Source organism: Pyxicephalus adspersus, chromosome Z, assembly GCF_032062135.1.
Source record: "Pyxicephalus adspersus chromosome Z, UCB_Pads_2.0, whole genome shotgun sequence".
Taxonomy (NCBI): domain Eukaryota; kingdom Metazoa; phylum Chordata; class Amphibia; order Anura; family Pyxicephalidae; genus Pyxicephalus; species Pyxicephalus adspersus.
The window spans coordinates 44,105,817-44,115,858 of NC_092871.1; positions in this window are offsets into that span (position 1 = coordinate 44,105,817).

The window sequence follows — 10,042 nt, forward strand, 5'->3', positions numbered from 1 at the left end:
TCTCAGTGATAGACCCCACCCTTAGTGACAGACCCCCTTAATCAACGGACCCCCTGCCCCCTCCCTCACCTAGAACAGATTGCTTCTTAGTGCAGACCACCCTTTCAGTGCAGACCCTCTTCCGGGACCGACCCCTCCTTTCTCAATGCAAATCCATGTACCATATCCACAGGACAATGACCAGTGACAGTCTCCTGGCCCACACAGTGACCAGTAAAAATTTACAGGCAGCAAATTTGGCAAGTAATGAAAGATTTCCTCCAGCTCTATTTACAAGTGACAGCCACAATTAGCTAGGCTTCAGTGATGTGTTGGACGGGTATGAGCCCTCTGGAGCAAGGGCCTGATCACAATTGTGACCCCTATTCCTATGTCACTGGACATTACTGAGCATTGACTACATAAAATATTTAACAAACTATTGTCCTATGCCAACCAGTCCAAAATTTTATCTGCTATATATACTATAGATCAATTTCAATAAAGGTATTAACCTCCCTGGCACTATGAATAATGAGTATTTTTAAATATTAAAGCAGTACATTTAAAATTACTAGTTATTTTAAATTTTTCCCTGGTCCCGCCTACTAGCCCAATGGTCCTGCCCTCCAGCCTAAGGCTTGTGAGCAGATGCCAGCATCTGCTTCCCCTTGCCTCGCGTCCCCAGGTTCACACACCAGGGACGCAGATGCAGGCCACGCATCATCAGGGAAAACAGATGGCGGGCATCATAGGAAGATGCTGCAGGCACTGCTGGAGGATGCCACTGGAACATGGGAACCAGGTAGGGCATTAAAACTCCCTCGCAATTCCACCCCGAGTGTGGCTCTGGGTTACCGCTTTTGGCACTGAAAATTAACCCCGAGCCACACTCGGAAATACCGCCAGGGAGATTAAAAAAAAGAAATAGGGTGAGGTGGGGGGGAGGAGTTTGACAATCTCATCGCACCTCTTCTTTATTTTTTATTAGAATACATACAATTGCTTTTTTAGGAACAGGGGTTACAAAGGCAACTGGGTCTTTGCTACCAGAGGGTCTGCAGAGCCCTTCAGAACTATGGGATGGCAAAGAAGGATACTCAGAGGTTGGTGGAGCTCTTGCTGGGATCTGCAATGGGGATGATTCTGTCATGGAGGGGGGTTCTCTCATTAGTTAAACAGGTAATTAGGGGATGTTTCTGTCATTGAAAAGTCTGAGCTGTTCCACAGGTAGATTGGGAGTAGAGTTATAGCAGAGGAGGTGGGGCAGGTCCAAAATCCACACCAGACCTATAGGTCTGTGGCTACAGCACTTCTTATTTAATAGGAGAAAACCAGTTACTATTATTACTATCAATATTATTCTTTTTTTTATAGCACACATATTACGCAGCACTGTACATTAAAAAAGGATAGCAAATGACATACAGATACAAATAATGACACAGGAAGAGGAGAGGACCCTGCCCAAGAAGCTTACGATCTAAGAGGAGGGGGAAGTGGCACACAATAGGAAAATGAATACAGAGTACAGTAGACCTTTAGCAAACAGAAATAATGTAATGGAATTTAGAGCAGCACAAGATAGATTCTGATTAGTTACTATTTGTAGACTTTATGCACTTGCTTCAGAACTAGTGTTAGTAAGTCGTGTGTGTGTGTGTAGCTCAACAATCTGTCATTTGCTCACCGACTTTACAAGTCTTAACTGCAAACAAATGGACCATTACCTTCCTGGCGGTCAGAATAATAAGTATTTTTAAATGTCAAAAAGGTACATTTAAGAATACTTATTATTTTAAATTTCCCGCCTGGTCCCGCTCTCCAGCCTTATGTACCCTTGCACTGCCGGGCCTGGCCGGCATCTGCGTCCCCTGGCCTCGCGTCCGCAACGTTCACACGCCGGGGATGCAGATGGCGACCACCATCTGTGTAGCCTGGCGATGCCTGGCCGGAATCACCAGGGGAAGTAGATGTAATCGCTGGAGGATGCCGCGGGAACATGGGGACCAGGTAAGACCTAAGAACCAACTTTTAATTCCACCCTGTGGCTTGGGGTTACCGCATTTGGTACTGAAACTTAACCCCGAGCCACACTCGGGATTACCACCAAGGAGGTGAAATGCTCAACCACTTATACCCACTTGGATTCACTTTTTAGAATAATAAAAGCAGTTAGCAAATTGGTTGGTAAGCACTTTTCAAATGCTTAAGCATTTAAAAAGTGCCTTAGATTTTTTTTCTTTATATTCTTTGTTTCCTGTTTTCTGAGAGCATTGGCATCATTTAAAAGGCCATTCAGAATAGTAACTGCTTTATACAGGCTTGCTAGCTAATTTTTAAATGCCAGGAAAAAAAACATTGGTGGTTGGTAAGTATTAGTGATGAGCAGCACATTTCTGTGGAATCTTTTCAATGGCAGAAAGTATGTTCCTGTGCTTATGTGGGATTTTCTTAGCCTTGAATTTCACCGTTTGGGTAATTCTGCGCAAACACAACCAGCACACTTCTTTAAATGCTGTCAATCAGTTGGCAAATTGAGGGTTTCCATTTCTAATTACAAAGGCTTATTTTATAAAAAAAACAACCAGTTAGTACTTAGCTGTTCTTTTTCTTAAATGTGTAAAGGTGTTTTCCCTCATTCTGTGAGTTGGTCCTATAGAGGAAAACCTCGGGCCAATGTGGCAATTTACTGAAGGAATTTAGACTGGTAACTTACCAAGGTGAATAAACACCTTGCAAGGAATAAAGTTTGGTAAGTGTAGGGATAGTTCACTTTGCAGAGCTTTACCTATTTCACTGCTATGTTATGTGGGCAGCCTATATACCTTCAGCAACTTATTAAGTCTCATACATCAGCCAACCCATTGCTGATTACTTAAGGATAAAAACGTTGTTTAAATCAAGAGCACTATACCCTGGGCAAAATCATTTTGAAGAGGGATAGACGGTGCTTTTTTCTGTACACTACTTTCAAAAACTTTTACCAGAAATTCTGGTGAACCACATTTCTGCAGGGTTTATACATTCTACATCTTCAAAATTTTAAATTGTATTAAATTGTCAATATTAGTTATTTTCTAGTAATGTTTTACTTTATTTTATTTCATAAGTAACTTGTTGGTTTGAATAAGTAGTGTGTTTACAGCCTATATTTTCTTTTGGTATTGTATTTTATTAGGAAAAGTTAAAATAAATAAAAAGAATACATAAACGTTTGTATTAAATTCAGTGACGTACATTTACCTTCAGGGAGGTGATTCTCTGAATGATGATTGATACCCAAGATTACTTTGAATTGATCTGACACAAGTGGGAAAGCGACTATTTGTCAAGGATGAGACTTCTGTGACTCACACAGTGAATCCATGGGCCAGAACAACAGTTTTGCATTCCATTGGAAAACCAGGTATTTCTTCAATTTGATGTTTATGAGGAGTGTGGGGATCAGCTTAACATAGGATAACCAGCAGTCTTTTCACGGGACTAATAGGAACCCCTATACGTGACCATTGCTTGAAGAATAAAGCTGGCAACCTTCATCTGTATGTAACTGATGAACATAGAGGAAAGTCTGCCAAAGTCCTAATAAAAAAAAATGCTAACAAAACAGCCCCTTTACTATCTCTGACAGTGAGATAATGTACCCACTTGCGCCACTGAGTCACTTACCTACTAACCCAGATGCAGCTACAGCGACAGATGGTTAAGCTCAATCAGAGCAAAGTTGTTAGAATCCTTCTTGCAAATCCAAGTATACAGAAATAAAGCACAAATACATAAAATTCTTGGGCATCAGTCACCAAGAATTATGAGTCACCAGTGCTTATGATAACAGGAAATGCAGAGCAATAACCTGCATCTTCTTCCTTTTAACCTATTCTCAAGCTTAGTTTACTTTGCAAAAAAAACTGCACCCTAAAGCGTTTGCAAATGCCCTGTAAAAACATTCCCCACACCACTTATGAACACTTTGAACAGAATGCCAAATGGTTGAAAATAGGTGCCTGCTGCCTAAGGACTACATTAGCCTTAAATCTGAATCACCAGAAGTGGTTTGTTCTTACATATCTTGCCCTAAGGCAAAGTTTAGACTGAAAGTTTAAAGTGAATCGCTACCTCAGGGGAGATGTTACAAGAACTTCTACCCACAGCAGCCCCATAGAAAATAAATGGAGGCACCCCTGAACAGTAAAGCAGCGGGGAAGGGGGGAGTGGAATAAGAAACCATAGTCATACACAGGAGAGGCTGAATATTTTAGCATTCAATATGAATTTAACTCACATGTATTATCAAAGGAGTAGTAGAAAAAACAAGCAAAACAAAATATTGCCTGTGCCGCAAAGTCCCAGATTGTCTTTTCTTCTATCGTGGCGGTGTTTGCAGCACATCTAAAAAGGTCCACTCATTACTAAGAATGGCATCTATACAACATTATTTTATTTGGTACTTTGTAATATGTGCACATGCATTCATGTGTAATTGCAGCCCCCCCCCCAAAAAAAAAAATAAATAAAAAAAAACAAACAACAAATGAATACTTTTTCTGCTATTATGCATATATTTATATACATATTTTCCCTTTATGTTAGTTTTGTGTGTGCTGTTCCCCCACCATCAGCTAATGATTATAAAGAAGAATGTGAATTATTTTGAGAGGATGTGCTCTGCTTTGTAAGCAATAAAAAATAAAAAGTGCATCCTGGTATGTAAAGTGTTCAGTTATAGAAAATTATGAGTAGATTCTAGAGAAGTATAAATTTGATTGCCAAATTTCTTTGAAATAACACTGATGCCACAAATAAAGCAACACTTTCCCACTCTATCTGGGCTGCTGACAGACGGTAAATTTACAAATCCTTTCATTTTCATGTTGAAGACAGGTTCCTAATGACAACAAAGGCTATGGAGCAGAGGTGCCAAATCTGGCCCACACTTTAACTATATTTAGCCTGTGAGAAAATACCAAATGTCTGGCCCACCGGTAGACAATGCATGGACCGCTAATACAACAAATCCCAGAATGCTTTGCTGGCATGTTAATCTGGGCCCACAAGCACCCCCTCTTCTGTTGACATTCATTAGCTACCTTCCTCAATTGTAGATATTTTTTCAAATTTTTCATTTTGGCCCACTGTGTAATTGAGTTTGACACCCCTGCTATGAAGTAAGCCCAAAATATTAGGCAAGAGCAGGTGAGATAACTGAGCTGAGGTCATACATGGAAAAGCACCAAGCAAGGAGAGGTACCCGAAGGATAGGGAAGCTAGAGAAGACAATATTTTAGATGAGTAAACTACAAGTTACCTCATGTTTTCTATTTTTCCTTAACTTGCATTTGCAAGTTAGATCAAATTTGAGAGGGGAATAATTTTTTTTTTTTGCTTCTTTTTGGTTTACCTTTTACCTCCTTTGGGTAACCATTTGTAACATTTTTGTACAGGCTACAAAAAATTGGCCAGATGACCAGATAGTGGAGCTCATCGTGCAATTCCCTGTTCTTAGAGTATGGAAGACATCAATGCCCAATCCACAGGACTCTATCTGAGTGGTAATCGTTGGTTATTCTTGTTAATTAACTGAGACAATACTGAGAGCTTGTGGGCTGAACTGGTATCCAGTGCCCTATGTTATGCTCAGCAGCAACCAGTGGGCTCTCTAATTAGGGGCATCTGAAACCTAACCCCATCCCTTGCAGGCTGGGGGAGTACCACTCATCCCTGATGTTTTTAGAACAAAATCAAAAGCTACATTCATGTATTGGTATTATTTTAAAACCATATAATACTTTATAGTAGCAAATCCATTTATTTATTAGATTGCTTTAACATTTTTTGAGCAGTTTCTTCCTTTAATTTGTTTGCTAATACCTAATTATATCACCTTGATAATACATACAAATCTATAGTATACAATGAATAAACAATTGTCACGCTTACCTCTTCCATAATATAGCGCAGGCACCTCTCTCCTGCACATGCAAGCAGTTCTGACCCTGGGTGTGCCTGCTTCTTTCAAGTTTTATCAGTTACGACCCATCCCGCCGGCCATTTAGCTAGCTCAGACACAGCACTCAGCATACGTGCAACGTGTCTCTACTAGTGCTGAGCCCCTTTAGATTTGCTGAACAAGTTCCCTTACACCTGTTGCCTAATTCATTTTTTCCCCTGTGCTAACCACTTATTGCACAGTCTCTTGTTTCCCAGCCTATTCCCTTGTGCTGTTCCAGTGTTCCTCTCTGTTTGTGGTTGTTCCTGTGTCACTTGTGCCTCCTGTTACTTCCAGTGTATCCTGAGTTCCCTGTGTCCACAGTGGCCCCTATGTTACTGGTGTCTGTCTCCTGGATAACTAGTAATTCACCCCTGGCTTGTGACCTGACTTCTCTTGCTTGCTGCCTGCCTTGACCGTGCCCTTCCTTGACAATTCTTCTGCCTGGTGATTTGGTACTGTGTGTCTTCCTGCCCACCCTGGTGTGCCCAAGGACCGCAACCTGGCAGTAACCAGCAGTGCAACATCCTCACCCCTAGAGGCTCTGGAGAAGAACTGGGTACTGCTTGGACTCTGCTCCCCTAGTGGCCATGTCTCCCCAAGCGTGAGAATAACATGGTGTGCAGTAAAGACCCAGACATCATTCACTAATAAATAAAATATAAATAAAAATAAAATAAAATATGGTGGTGTATAACAAATCCCTATTTACAGAGGTGTATTTATTATCATCCAATTTAATTGTATTTTTTTTATTTGTTTTTGTAGGTATTGCTTGCAGCTTATTTTTTTTTCTATGTACTAGCAAATTTGCTGTAAAATTCTGTATACAGTGCCTGTAGCTCCATTTTGCCCATCCCATGTGATACTTAATACCCAGAGCAGAATTTCAGCAAACTGACTAGTCTTGTGCTCAAATCACAACAGGACCTATCAATTTGTTCTCAATTTTTTACATAGATTCTGTATGGGTGCTCCAGTTCTCTACAGTCTAAACATTTGGACTCATGCATGGCAACTGATGTTATGAGGCTCTTTAACTACTTCTAGGTCTTTATTAGTCTGTTCAAATATTTATTTTAAATTAGGTTGTGTACTAGTCTTTAAAGCCATACCTTCTTACATTACCAAAAGTTAAACAATTAAGAGTCCACCAAGGGCCATTTTTGTACCTCCCAACTTTTGGACATAGGAAACAGGGACATGTTTTAGCTCAAAGTATGTAAGCAAATGCAACACCCCTGCCATACCCCTACCATTTTGCAGTGAATATACAAAAAAATTGACGGTTTACCAAAAAAAAAGTTTTTTTTAACAACTACTTTTCAAGTATTTTAGCTTTTTAAAATATCAAATGGAACAATTAGGTTGAGGGTGGTGAATGAATGAGGTTAGATGAAAGGTTTATTGCATTGTAACTTTTTATTATATATTTTTTTTTAAAAAAGAGGTGTCTATATCCTCCCAAAAAGAGGGACAACTGATGAGGAGAGAGATAGACAGAGACAGAGAATCTGAATCTGAAAAGGGGTCAGTCCCTCTAGACATGAGGAGCCATTAGGGAGGTATGTACTGTAACTAACTGCAAGTCCTGGATTTTTCATTATGATATCGTACATAAATCTGATTATCACATACATGTTACTGATCAGGTAAACTTTTTTTTTTAATAAGTAAAGCTTCAATTTACCTGGTAAACACAGCACATATTATACTAAGTCTACAGAACCAATTTAACCATATTAAGGTTTTACATGGTTTATTTATCCTATAAAATTAGGAGAATCTACTTAAAGCAGAATTACTGACTAATTGTAAACACTATATTCAGAGTTACCGTAACTAAAAATATAACCTACTTTTTTTTTTTTGTACTTTTGTTTGTGTTATATAAATGATCCCCCAGCCTTTCCTTATGCCATATGCTAGATATTTTCACTACTGGATTTGGAATTTACTAGTAATTTTATAAACAACTGTTTATTTAGAATAACGATTTTCAGTGGTCACTGACTCCAGTGTCTGTATACTCCAGAGTATGTATAGTGGTTACAGTGGGTATAGAAAAGAATCACCCCTTTAAATATTCACATTTTCAGCAGATAGAACATCCAAGAGAAAGATATAATTGCAACAGTCCAGTAGAAAACAGAATCACTGAGATGGATAAAGGATAAACCTCTCCCCTCCAAAACATACTCAATTACGTAAACTCAATTAGGTGTAACTAATCACCTTCCTCATTGCACAGTAAGCTCTGTATTTCATGATCATCTGTATACATTTTGATTAGTTCAGCAAAAAAGCAGCTAACTACTGAACACCCCAATGCTTTGTAGTGCAACAGAAAGCAAACAATCAACTATGGGTGGCAATGAACTGTCAGGTAATGGGGCACTTGTCAAGAAAGAAGGAAAAATGGATAGGGGAAAATGTCATCAATTTGCCAGAAAATTGTTAATAGGAAGAAAGTTTACCTTTCAATGTAAAAATTCCCTGAAGCACATAACAAAGTTAAGGCTAAAAGAAAAAAGGGAAATCTCCATGTATAGCCTAGTCAGAGCCCAGATTTAAACCCTCAAAATTATATCCTACTTGACAGAGCTTGAACAGTTCTGAGAGTGGGCAAACGTTGGTAGGGAAGTATCCCAACAGGCTCAAGGCTGTAATTAAAGGAAAAGGTAATTCCGCACCGACACTAGGGGCATGACCCTTTATCGATCTCCCTGTTTTTCTTTTTTAGTTTTGTTTGTTGTTTTGTTTTTTAGACTAATATTTCTTTCACTTTGATATTTTAAATTGCATTAAACAATAACACCTGGAAAATTAATTTTATGTGTGTATCTTCATTTCAGGCTACAATTCAAGAAAAAGGGGTCGATTCTCTTCTTTACCTACTGTGTACATATATTTTTATCAAATATTTTATTTATAATGGTTAGGACTAAAAAACATTTTGTAAATACTATATACTTTTATAAAATTTTATTTAAGACAAGTAAGTAGGAAGTTTTTTTATATCAACAATATGTGGTCTTCTTCAAGCCAGCAGGTTTCTTAGCTTTAGCAGAGTTCTTAGCTGCTTCAAATGTTTCCCCTGTCCTTTTTGCTACTTTGATGTATACAGCCTGTTCTGTACAGTGCTCAACATTTTACACAAACATTGCAAACAAAACCTGAACAAATAATGAGTAACAGGTGTTACCTAGTTAAGGAAGCCCCAACATAGCCTGACACTTTCTGCTGTTACACCATTGAACAAAACAGATTTTAAAAAGTTTATATCCATTCATACATAGCAACATTTTCATATTCCTAAAGAGACCCTGTCATGGGGCTAATAAAATTACAATAGAAAACAGGATTAAAACTGTCTTTGCTTAAACTATGCAATGTAACAGAACTCCTAGCATTAATCGTATTCCACACATGTGTGTGTGCCAAATAGTGTATCCCTTTCTGCCTGATGTGCTTCCCTTAATCCTGAATAAAAATAATAGTAATAATAATAATACCTACCTAGGGTGCTACCTACTGTAGAGACTGGGGGTAACAAGGAGCAACCCCATTGGCCAGTCAGGGTACCATTGTTCAAGCAGCTTGAAGAATCAAAAAGGATTGATACCAAGAGCTTTGCCATATGGTAAAGTTTTTGCTGTGGGCAATCAGACAGTAAAGTATAATGCTACTTTCTTCACAGGGAAATGGCCCCAACAGGGTCACTTTAATCAATGTAGAATATGAAGTCATTAATAACAAACTAGCCCATTAAAGAAAAAAACAAAACCAACTTTAGCTGTAATATTCACTTTCAGTCTGGAGATTTCCTCCACAAAACCTTTTTTGCAACTAAGCGTCATATTGTGGCCAACATTATTCAACTTACGGTCTCTCTAGCCTAATACTGGAAAGTAAAAGTAAAGCAACACATTAATGAGATCATCAATAATATCTATTAGTTTTTAAAGACAATCAATGTACTAAAGGGGACTTTCTTGCACTGTTAAGTGATAGAAGTTGCAAGATGCTTCCAGGTCATGGCCCCCAGGGTCAGCCTACCAGAGGGAAGGCTGT